This window comes from Zingiber officinale, unplaced genomic scaffold (genome assembly GCF_018446385.1).
Source record: "Zingiber officinale cultivar Zhangliang unplaced genomic scaffold, Zo_v1.1 ctg131, whole genome shotgun sequence".
Classification (NCBI taxonomy): Eukaryota; Viridiplantae; Streptophyta; class Magnoliopsida; order Zingiberales; family Zingiberaceae; genus Zingiber; species Zingiber officinale.
The window spans coordinates 1-10,040 of NW_024589827.1; the positions used below are offsets into that span (position 1 = coordinate 1).

Consider the following 10,040-nt stretch of genomic DNA (forward strand, 5'->3'; position numbering starts at 1 on the left):
AGTTCTTAAAATCTATAAGTAAACAGTGACATCAATAATCACTTTTTGAGAAATTCAATAATGCAAAGAGACTGACAAGCAGAAAAACTAGATTTGCAAGAAAAAAAGGTCTAGCCTGCTGTTGCTGCTACAGCTACAATTCATGTGTTTAATTTAAATCTTTTATTTAGTTTTAAATCATTATCTTCTAAATTTATTTCCACAATCAAAATTTAACATTATTCTAACTCAACAACAATTGACTAAACAGAGTCATCAACAAATAAGACAAAATCGAAGTTCATCCTCACAAGTTGACATGGCCTTAAGTGGAACCAAAACAATAGTACAAAGAAAAACATACATCACGACTTAATCTTCAGTCAAACATTTTTGCAAAATATCTTATCTCGACACAATTTCTAAAATCCTTTTAACACTTTACTCTTTATTAAACATTTACCAGAAAAACTTCTGCTTACATTATCATGCATTTCTCAGTCTTCAAACTACATGTTGAACTACTCAAGCTACCTCTTGACCCAGAAAGTTATTTCATATTGCAAAAGAAATGGCATAAATTTTTTCTTCAGATGGACACTTCAGGATCTTCTTAGAGTGCAGATATCATGGATCTATATTGGGACTTTAACTTGGTCCACTGAAACTAGCATGTGACCTAAAGTTTGCAATTTCAAAGTAGGTATTGCCCACAAAATTTTCAACATGAAATAGAGCAAATTAAAACAATACAATTTCAAAGGTGAGCAAATCAATTAGAAATGTTTTATCACCTGGAATCAACAAGATCAATTGATGATATCTACTGCCCTCCGTAATAAATTTGTATGAATATTACGAATGTAACATTAAGTAGATGCAACAACTATGCTAATTCATTTTTCTCACTAAAAGAATTGTGCATAACAAAATTGTAATTTAAGAGCAATAGCCATTATGGAAGAAAGGAACAACAAGTATTATTATTACATACCCAAAACATCAATTTCTGCCAAACTTCTAGCATCAGCATTTGCCCAGCCAATAACAAGAATAAGAACGAGGAAGAACCACCCTCTTGAACCCATTGAACCTTGTAAGTAAACTAATCAAGGATTTGAGCAGAGTCAACATTTATAAAATGGTGCATTCTTTAAAAGGAAGCATCCTCTATATACAACTTCACTACAAGTCTAATTGCACTATTGATTTGTAGTCAGCCATATCAGCAAAACAAAAATGGTAAATAGAAGCATTGATGTAGGTGAACATTTGCCTCATAATAAAATTGCTTTGTCGTGACTTGAAAACTACACTACATATCACAAAATCAATCTATTTTTATTCATGTTAACAAGGATAATCAAGTAGTAGCAAAGAACTGATGGACTTGCTGCTTCCTCTCAGTTATTTACACCAGCAGCATGCCAATTCATTATATGATTCGAAAGGAAAAACACTAATACAGATTTGTAATAAGGAATCAAGCTTATGTGTTTTTTTTCTCCAAAATTGATGTAACTCCCAGCATCATCACACAGAAAGTCGATTCATAAAACTGAGCCTAACTTACAAAATGAAGCTATCAGATGTTTTTTATCCAAGTACTAATAATGGCAAGAGTTCAAAATTATGAACCCAGAATATTGTTAGTAATGGTCTGTCAAAACACCAACAAAAAGATGACTTCCCTCCCTTCATGCCCTAATATCTCTTCACAATGACAATGACAATGACATACTATTGTCTTTCTAGCTCCTTCCCATATATAGCTCCGCCATCTCATTCATGTAGGTTGTCATATATTAGCCCACTCCTACTTCTACTTATCATAACCTCTTTCTACCATCCTCCCTTATCATTTCCTTGTTCCTTCTTTCTTCTCATTAACACTACTCCATATAAATGAGGTTAATGATATAAAATAAACATACGGAAAAGAAGGAATTTATATATTTTGAATGTATTAGTCCACTCCTCCTCCACATTGGCCTAGTTACTTGAGCAAGTGAGGTTGAAGGAATTATTTGCGACATGGAAAAAAGGTACCATAATTCAGTCTTCAACAGCAACATCATTGTCATCCTTATCACTATTATCAAGCCACATGAGATCTATGTAAGGATATTTAATTATTAATATCCAGATCAATTAAATAATTTTTCATCACATTAACTAAGATTTTCTTAAGTTCAAAATACCCCAGCTTCCCAACAATACTAATCAAAATCAAGCTAATACATGGATACTCAAAATTAGCTAACAATTTAAGCTCAAACTCGTTCTTTTTATGGAGGGAAACAATTGCTTTTTCATTGATTTGTGTTGTGAGAAGCAAGGGTAGATAAGTCTTTTTATCTTTTGTAAATAAGTTGATGCTTAGGGTTGTGTGGTTATATAAACATATGTTATGTATTTCTCCAAAAAGATTAATGAATTCCAAAATCTCTTTATTTCAACATGGTATCAGAGCAAAGTTTTGATCCCTAACCTTAACCCTAGCCGCCAGCGCATCTTCTTCCTCTCTGCCCTAGCGCCGACCAAGCTTGCCTCTTCCCTTCTTCATCGCTGCCCACTGGCCGCGTTTGGCCTCTGGTTTCTGCTGACGACCACAAGAGGCGCCTCTTGCTTCTCCGATTGCCTGTCGGTGGTCCTATCTTTGCTTCGCCGATCGGCTGCCGGTGGAACTGGAGAAGGCGAGAGAGGGGAACGACGTCCTCTTTGCTCGCGCACGCCGCCGCCGCGGACGCCTCCACCCAACGCCGTCGCTGCCGCGGACGCCTCCACCCAACGCGACGGACGCCCCTGCCACCGGCCAGAGTCCAGCAGTAGCCTCCAGCAGTGTCGATATTCTGCTCCTGTCACAAGAAGGAGAGTCTAGCAGTAGCTTCCAGCAGTGTCGATATTCTGCTCCTGCACTTCACCTTCTCTTGAATTTTTTTTTTCTTCTTCTTCGGCCCAGTCTGCTGCCGCTGCACCTTCCAGAATTTTTTTTTGTGTGATTTTTAATGACGGACAACACTAGCGAAACCTCTGGAATTTCTGCAAACCCTATGTCTTCTTCAGGACAGGTACAACCGGTTTTCACAATGGCAGGCACTGGTCTTCGGATAGTATCAGAAAAATTGTCTGAGACAAATTATGCATCTTGGGCAGTTGCTGTTGAACTTTATGTCGAAGGCCATGATAAACTTGATATTCTTCATGGCACTAAAGTGAAACCAGATGAGAAGGATCCTAGATTTCGCACTTGGCGGCGTGACAATATTCAATTAATGACTTGGATGCTTAACTCTGTTAATTCTGGCATCAAACAAGTCATTCTTCATAACAAAACAGCGTACGACATGTGGAAGACACTAGAGCAGATGTATGGACGTCGACATGATATGCTGCGTACTTATCAGATCAGCAGTCAAATTTTCAAACTTGAACAAGGTTCTATGTCAGTCACCAATTATTTTGCTACTCTGAAGGGACTGTGGGATGAGTTTGACTACTACCGGATGGAAAATTGGAGTTCCACTGATGATCATCAGAGATATTTAAAGCTTCTGGAAAAAGACAGAATTATTAAATTTTTAGATGGACTTACCGTAGAGTTCGAAAATTTAAAAGGGCAAATAATTGGTCTTGATCCTACTCCCTCTCTAGAACAGGTTTACTACAAAATTCTAAGTGAAGAAGGTAGAAAAGGACCATGAACAACAAGGGGATTTCCGCTATAGGCCCTCCGATCGGGGAGACCTCTGTCTTTATTGGTTCTGTAAATAAGTTCCGACCTGGGGGAACTAAAAGACAAGGGGACAGATTTTGTCGGCACTGCAAGAGGACTAATCATGATTCAGATTTCTGTTGGGAAAAATATCCAGAAAAGAAACCTGAAAATTTTAAGCACAATGCTAAGAAGGCTCCTAATAGTAGTAATATTGCTGTCCAAAAGATAGAAAATGAAGAGACTATTGGTTCCTCTGTGCCTTCTACCACTGGACTGTCTTCTACTGATATTGTTAATCTCCAGCATCTTCTCTCTCGGCTTCAGGCTTCATCTTCGGCCTCTACTCCTGCAGACTCTACTCCCTTTCAAGCGCACACAGGTATTCGTGGTCTGGGATTAAGTGTTACTGGTCCCAGCTTTTACAGCCCCTGGGTCATTGATTCAGGAGCTACGGATCACATGACAAATGCTGCTAACTCCTTTATTTCTTACTCTTTATCCTCTGGGCAGGAGAAAGTGATCATTGCAGATGGAACCAAAGCCACTGTTGCTGGCAAAGGTTCCATAAAACTTACAGATCATTTTTTCCTATCCTCTGCACTTCACGTTCCTTCCGTCTCTATTAATTTACTTTCTGTTAGTAGCATTACTAAACAACTACACTACTCCGTAACCTTTTTCCCTGATCATTGTGTCTTCTAGGATCTCGAGACCAAGCAGACGATTGGGACTGGCCGTGAAGTAGGGGGTCTTTATTATTATCAGCTTGAAACAACATCTGCTCTGAAATCTGCGGCCAAGGGTTTGGAAACTAAGCATCAAGAAATTCTTTTGTGGCATTCTAGGTTGGGACATTTGTCTTTTCAGTCTTTAAAAATTTTATTTCCTAGTCTTTTCTTTTCTGTTTCTCTTCAGTCATTTCAATGTGAAATCTGTCAGTTATCCAAACATTGTAGAACACATTTTTCTGAGTCTTTAAAGAAGAGTTTATCTCCATTTGATCTTGTTCATTCGGATGTGTGGGGGCCCTCTCCTGTGACTTCTTTGGATGGCTATCGATATTTTCTCTCCTTTATTGATGACTACACCCATTGTACATGACTTTATTTGATGAAAACCAGGGACGAAGTTCCTCGTCTTATTCAAAATTTTTGTAGAATGGTTGAAACCCAATTTAACTCAAAGGTGAAGGTTCTTCGTTCTGACAATGCCCGTGAGTACTTTGCCCAGTCTCTAAATACTTTTCTTGAGGATTCGGGAATTCTTCATGAGTCATCCTGTCCCTACACACCACAACAAAATGGAGTGGCCGAGAGAAAGAATCGTCATATTCTTGAAACAGCCCATGCACTTTTATTTCAACGTCACTTACCCAAATATTTCTGGGCTGATGTTGTTCTTGCAGCCGCTTATCTCATCAATCGATTGCCATCTAAAGGTCTCGGGAACCGGTGTCCTCTCACTATTCTTCATCCTGGTGTAGAGTTGTTCTCCCTTACACCTCGGGTTTTTGGTTCTCTTTGTTTTATTCATGTTCTTGGTCCCAAGTCCTCTAAACTTGATCCTCGTTCTATACGAGGAGTTTTTATAGGGTATTCTACTTGCCAGAAAGGCTACAAGTGCTTTGACCCTATTGCTAGGACGAGATATATCTTGAAGGATGTTACTTTCTTTGAGTCTGAGTCCTATTATTCTCCTCAGTCTCATCCTCAGGGGGAGAATATTACCTCTTCCTTTGTACCTCAAGTGATTTCTTCTCCTATTCCACTGGATGTCATAGAAAATAGAAAAGATGCCCCATCACGGGGAAAAGATGATCCATCACTGGGAAAAGATGCTCCATCATTGGGAGCACAGTCTTCACCAGATATTATTACTTACAAACGACGAAGACACAAGCAAGAACCTACTATTGATCGGCTAGTTGAATCGGATGCTCTGGCTCCTGATCCTGTGAAGCAGTTATCCTCATCAGTTGAGTCAACCGCACCTCTAAATAAGAATGAGCTGAACCTTCTGGTTGCTGTTAGAAAAGGTGTCAGGTCATGTACTCAACATCCTATCTCCAACTACGTTTCATATTTTCGTTTGTCTCCTTCATATCATGCATTTGTTTCACAGTTATCAAATCATGCTATACCTTCTTCCTATTATGAGGCTGTAAGGAATTCAAGATGGCAGGAAGCAATGAACGAAGAAATGGAGGCTCTTAACAGAAATGATACTTGGGAGTTAGTTGATCCCCCAAAGGGGAAGAACTTGGTTGGTTCTAAATGGGTCTATGCTATCAAGTATAACTCAGAGGGTGAAGTGATTAGATATAAAGCCAGACTTGTTGCCAAGGGATTCACCCAAACATATGGGGTAGATTACTTGGAGACTTTCGCACCAGTTGCAAAGCTAAACTCGGTCAGGGTAATTCTTTCTCTTGCAGCTCAATATGATTGGCCTCTATTTCAGTTAGATGTTAAAAATGCCTTCTTGAATGGTGACCTTTATGAAGAAGTATACATGTTGCCACCTCCTGGAATTGAAACAAAAGGAAAGGTTTGCAAGCTAAGAAAAGCTTTATATAGGCTTAAACAATCTCCCAGAGCATGGTTTGATAGGTTTTGCAAAGTCATGATATTGTTTGTCTTTAAACAAGGGAATGCTGATCATACACTCTTTATAAAAAGGAAAGGGGACAGCACTACCATTCTTTTGGTTTATGTTGATGATATGATAGTTACAGGTGATGATGAGGTAGAAATCCAGGCTCTTAAGTCCAAGTTAACATCAGAATTTGAAATTAAAGACCTTGGATCATTGAAGTACTTCCTGGGCATTGAAGTCGCTCGATCAAAAAAAGGGATCTATGTATGTCAGAGAAAATATGTGTTGGATTTACTCAAGGAGACAGGGAAGCTGGGTTCTCGGCCAGCGTCTACTCCTATAGAAGTAAATCATGATCTTACTAGTTCTAGTGGGGAAGATCTTACAAGTCTGGAAAAGGGAACGTATCAAAGACTGGTTGGAAAATTACTCTATTTATCTATGACTAGGCCTGACATCACCTATGCTGTTAGTGTAGTAAGTCAGTACATGCATGCTCCTAAGACTATCCACATGAAGGCCGTTGACAGGATTTTAAGGTACTTGAAATCATGTCCTGGAAAAGGCTTGCTGTTTAAAGGACGTGGTGATCTGAAGGTGGAATGCTATTCTGATGCAGACTGGGCTAGTTCTCGAGATGATAGAAGGTCCACTTCTGGCTATTGCACTTTTTTGGGAGGAAACTTGGTAACTTGGAGGAGTAAGAAACAAAACATTTGTGCACGATCCAGTGCTGAAGCAGAATATCGAGTCATGGCACATGGTCTTGCAGAGATGCTGTGGTTGAGTTTTCTGTTGACAGACATAGGATTAAAGGTTGAATTACCTCTTAGGCTGTATTGCGACAACAAGGCAGCAATCAATATTGCAAATAATCCGGTACAGCATGACCGGACTAAACACATTGAGATTGATCGTCACTTTATTCGGGAGAGACTTGATTCTGGAGAGCTATGTCTGCCTTATGTTAAGTCTGAGGACCAACTTGCTGATATGTTTACAAAAGTCATACCCCAAGCTGTGTTCGACTCTTCTCTTAGCAAGTTAAACATGTTTGATATATATGTTCAACTTGAGGAGGATGAGAAGCAAGGGTAGATAAGTCTTTTTATCTTTTGTAAATAAGTTGATGCTTAGGGTTGTGTGGTTTTATAAACATATGTTATGTATTTCTCCAAAAAGATTAATGAATTCCAAAATCTCTTTATTTCAACAATTTGGATGCACTTTAGAGAAGGCATTGTCTTGTTAATATAATGAAACAAAATCTGTATTATTAAGCAACAATCAATCAGTTTGTTATGTTAATAGCAAAGAATAAAAGGAAGCAAAAAGAAGTCATTAACTGTTTAATTTGAGAATTACAGGAGAGTATGTAGTGTCTAGAAACTTCAGTGTATAGTAGTGCACTAGACAATTGAGGAGCTTAATGAGCTTTGATATAGGTTAACACCTCATGAGCACAAGATAGAGATCTTATGATTCCATTAGAATAAGACAAGGTACTGAAGAAGAGGAGAGTATCAAAAAACCATGCAGCTACCCATCACATGAAATTGTGTTAAAATTCAATAGAAAGAAACGACAGTATACATTTCACAGGCTAAAATTTCGAATGTAAGGCATTTGTTGAATACCAAACCTAAAGTTGCTTCCGATTCAATTGAACCAATTTCACTAGCTAAAATTTCAAATACAAACTACCAACTGAGTCAGCTTATATCCAAATCAGCAAAAGACAGAATCAAGATCTCGAATTGAGCAGAGCGGTTACTTATCATTCTCGTAACTTGATCAAAATTGCACTTTTTAGATGCATCCAATTTTCTGTTTAAGCAAAACATGCAATGCTGTAAATCTAAAGCGAAATAAAACTCAATCGCTCGTCTTCGAAACACATAGAAGTGAAGAACAAGATAAAAAAACAGGGACGCTACTGAAGAGAAATCCACAAGAGGAAATTTCTAGTGGACAATACTACTTACAGCCTCAGATCTCCTCCCCGATTCGCGTTCTTGACGAGGAGCGTGGAAGATCCAAGGAGGAGAGGGGACGGCCTCGGCTAAATGATTGCGAACAAGGAGACGAAAGGGCATCTGCTGATAGGCCAAAATGTCCTGATCTGGAATTTTACTGCAGACACCGTTCATCTGTAGCTTAATTCCTTGCTTATTTGGACAGATATAGTAAATAAAAAGTATAAAACTAATTAATATCAATGTATATTTACTGAGAATAATGAAGTCGAGAATTTGATTTCATGGAACTTCTTCATTTTATTTCATCTATAGATTAGAGAGGAATTGTGGGGAAGGAAATTTAATCCTCAATGTATTGCTTCCATTATTTTTTCCTCACCCATTAACACAACATGAAAGAAAGTAATGTAAAAAATAAATAAATTAATATCATCCAAGCTATTTATCTCCTTACGAATTTTAGTAAATATTAAAGAAACAAAGATTTAACAATTTCGAAGCTTTAACACCCTCAAACTTGACTAAATAGTTAAACATGTCTGGTAGTTTGTAGGACCGTAAATGAATCAAGTGTTCGTGAATAAATTTGATGTTCAGCTTGGTAAGAACTTGTTTATGTTCGTTCAATATCCATAAGATTAATTAAATAAATAAGTTTGAATAGCTCGTTAAGTTAAATAAACAAGCTTGAACACATATGTGTTTAGCTCGTAAAATTCTTTTCAATATACTAAATAAATAATAAAATAAAATATATTTAAATTATCAAACTCAATATTCCAATCAAACAACTAAAAATTCAAACAATCAAATAAGTTTGAATTGAGAGCTTGATAACATCTAAACGAATCAAGCTCAAGCCAAGCTCGAACCAAGCTCAAACCAAGCTCAAGTCAAGCTTGAATTGAGAGCTTGACAACATCTAAATGAATCAAACTCAAGCCAAGTTTCAAATAAGCTCAAGCTCATAAAAAATAAACCAAACCAAGTTTGAACACTCATTTCAAAAGCTTGGTTTATTTTAAGCTCGGCTCGACTCGATTACCTTATCAAACAACTTTGAGTACCTCAAACCTCGACTCGACTCAACTTGTTTAGTCCTAGTAGCTTGGAGGTTGCCATGAATGCGTTGCTGGAGCTCAGTGTTCTCCAACGCTCCATGTGAATTAGTTGATGTAGGCTTGTCATCCACATGCACTTCGTCGTCTTCGATCGGATACCATTAAACACCTCGCAGTCATGATTACACTGCCATTTAGCTAGCTACCAAACATGGCCATGATATAACATCACTCAAATTTAAAGTCGCAATCAATAACACTCAACTACTTACAGTTCAAAGAGGGAAAACAAGTTAGAGGTAATCTGTATATATATATATATATATATTTATATTGATTGAAATTAGTTAATTAAAACTGATTAATTTTCAATTGAATTGTCACGTTCATGGCCTTAGTTTAGGATTTTTCAACACTTAATTTCGTAGCCAATTTGTACACTTTTTTTCTCTATCAATCAATCAATCTTACAACAACTGTTATTTATGCTAAGGCATTTCGTCGAGCACCTTTCGGGAGACGTTGATTTTGAATTCTCGCAGGAATTGAATGCCTCCGACTTTTAGCTTTTTATGTTGGCGTAGGCGTCATTCGCACAACACTACAGCTGCAACTCCACTGAGGCTCGAATCATCATTTCCCACCGCAGCTACAAATATCCGATTGCAAGTGGCGACTCCAATCCACGAACCCGATTTGTGGTTTCTC

At 37.8% G+C, this 10,040-nt stretch overlaps 1 long non-coding RNA gene across 3 annotated transcripts; it reads right to left on the reverse strand.

Annotated features, from left to right (window-relative positions):
- Positions 1–933: 933 nt before the first annotated feature.
- Positions 934–9,353, reverse strand: LOC122036032. 3 transcript variants are annotated; one of them, XR_006127304.1, is made up of 3 exons: positions 9,339–9,353; positions 8,278–8,425; positions 934–1,084 (listed from the first exon to the last, which is right to left on the reverse strand). It is a non-coding gene; the product is annotated as an uncharacterized LOC122036032 (long non-coding RNA). The 3 variants fall into 3 exon arrangements; XR_006127305.1 differs by lacking the exon at positions 9,339–9,353 and adding an exon at positions 9,317–9,331; XR_006127306.1 differs by lacking the exon at positions 9,339–9,353 and adding an exon at positions 8,523–8,537.
- Between the last annotated feature and the right edge of the window lie 687 nt (positions 9,354–10,040).